A 2,500-nucleotide genomic window follows, 5' to 3' on the forward strand; every position below is an offset into this window, starting at 1 on the left:
AATGGATGGCGCTGAAGCGTCGTGCCTATACTCGGCCGTCAGTCTGGCAGTCATGGCCGGTCCTTGCGGCCGGCCGCGAAGCCCTGACGAGTAGGAGGGTCGCGGCGGTGGGCGCAGAAGGGTCTGGGCGTGAGCCTGCCTGGAGCCGCCGTCGGTGCAGATCTTGGTGGTAGTAGCAAATACTCCAGCGAGGCCCTGGAGGGCTGACGCGGAGAAGGGTTTCGTGTGAACAGCCGTTGCACACGAGTCAGTCGATCCTAAGCCCTAGGAGAAATCCGATGTTGATGGGGGCCGTCATAGCATGATGCACTTTGTGCTGGCCCCCGTTGGGCGAAAGGGAATCCGGTTCCTATTCCGGAACCCGGCAGCGGAACCGATACAAGTCGGGCCCCTCTTTTAGAGATGCTCGTCGGGGTAACCCAAAAGGACCCGGAGACGCCGTCGGGAGATCGGGGAAGAGTTTTCTTTTCTGCATGAGCGTTCGAGTTCCCTGGAATCCTCTAGCAGGGAGATAGGGTTTGGAACGCGAAGAGCACCGCAGTTGCGGCGGTGTCCCGATCTTCCCCTCGGACCTTGAAAATCCGGGAGAGGGCCACGTGGAGGTGTCGCGCCGGTTCGTACCCATATCCGCAGCAGGTCTCCAAGGTGAAGAGCCTCTAGTCGATAGAATAATGTAGGTAAGGGAAGTCGGCAAATTGGATCCGTAACTTCGGGATAAGGATTGGCTCTGAGGATCGGGGCGTGTCGGGCTTGGTCGGGAAGTGGGTCAGCGCTAACGTGCCGGGCCTGGGCGAGGTGAGTGCCGTAGGGGTGCCGGTAAGTGCGGGCGTTTAGCGCGGGCGTGGTCTGCTCTCGCCGTTGGTCGGCCTCGTGCTGGCCGGCGGTGCAGGATGCGCGCGCCTGCGCGGCGTTCGCGCCCCGGTGCTTCAACCTGCGTGCAGGATCCGAGCTCGGTCCCGTGCCTTGGCCTCCCACGGATCTTCCTTGCTGCGAGGCCGCGTCCGCCTTAGCGTGCTCCTCCGGGGGCGCGCGGGTGCGCGGATTCTCTTCGGCCGCCATTCAACGATCAACTCAGAACTGGCACGGACTGGGGGAATCCGACTGTCTAATTAAAACAAAGCATTGCGATGGCCCTAGCGGGTGTTGACGCAATGTGATTTCTGCCCAGTGCTCTGAATGTCAAAGTGAAGAAATTCAAGCAAGCGCGGGTAAACGGCGGGAGTAACTATGACTCTCTTAAGGTGGCCAAGTGGCGGCGGTGTGGCTGCATCCGGACTTGGCTTTTCGAAGTGCGGTCTTGATGTAGTCGTGCTGCTGCTGCGAGGTGCCTTCCTTGGGTTATAGTTACAGGGAGAGTGATGCGCAATACATGGGCCTAGCCCTCTTAGCCTCTCCTCTCCTGCGGTCTTCTCCCCTTCTCGTGGGCCCACTGATTTTCGCAGAGTGGAAGACCGCACCAGGGGCTTGGGGGGGTTACCAGCCCCCCCTCGCATTATCCCTTTTTTAGTTGGGGGCAGTAACCAGAGAATAAGTGGTGGCCCTTCCGCTGAAGGTGCCACCCCAACTCCCCCAGCACCTAGCCGGCCAACCGGCCGTGCCGAAAATCTTGTAACTTTTACAGCAGTATACGCCTGTAGTGAGTGCCACCGCAGCTTCACCACCAAGAATGGTCTCGGGGTCCATCGCCGCCGCCAACATCTTGCGGCCGCCAACGCGGAGATCGTGACGGAGAGGCATCGCGCGAGGTGGACGGAGGAAGAAGTCCTGTCGCTCGCCAAGGCAGAGGCCGAACTGTTCCTCGAGAGGGACGCCCGGTTCTTCTTTGTAAACCAAGAACTCATCAGGATGTTCCCCGACCGAACGCTTGAGGCAATCAAGTGCCGACGGCGGCAAGCTGCCCACAAGCAGCTTGTCCGCCAGTTCATGGAGGCGCTTGAGATCGGTCGGGGGGAAGAGCCGGCGTCCCGCCGGGGAGCAGCGAGCCCGCTGCCTGACGCGGGCGAGGCCGCTGCGCCGCCCGTCGACGCAGCCGAGGACTTCGCGGCCGACACCACCGGGCCGCCGCCGGAGGGGCCGACTGACGCCGCCATCTGGGAGCATCTGGCGGGGCTACCTGCTTCCGCCCAGCGTTTCTCTGCCCTGGATCGAGTCATAGGTCTGGGGCGGGGCACGCCGCCCGATGTCATCCTGGGCATGCTCCCGGATGCCCTTGCGTCGGTCGGGTCCAGAGGGGAGAGATCGATCACCAGGACACAGCGGCCGCGCCAACCATCGAAGCGGCCGCCTGCCGCGCCGCCGACGCAGAAGCGCAAGCGGCGCCGCTGGGAATACGCGAGAACGCAGGATGCCTTCCGACGGTCGCGTGCACGTTGCGTGCGCGGCCTCTTGGATGGCACCCTGCTCCAGCCGCCACCTGCCATCCCTGGTCTGCTGGACTTCTGGGCGGACCTCTTCACTAAGAAGCCCGTCTCCACCGCGGGCTTCATTCGTGACCGCCTCC

This window comes from Schistocerca serialis, chromosome 4 (genome assembly GCF_023864345.2).
Source record: "Schistocerca serialis cubense isolate TAMUIC-IGC-003099 chromosome 4, iqSchSeri2.2, whole genome shotgun sequence".
Lineage (NCBI taxonomy): Eukaryota > Metazoa > Arthropoda > Insecta > Orthoptera > Acrididae > Schistocerca > Schistocerca serialis.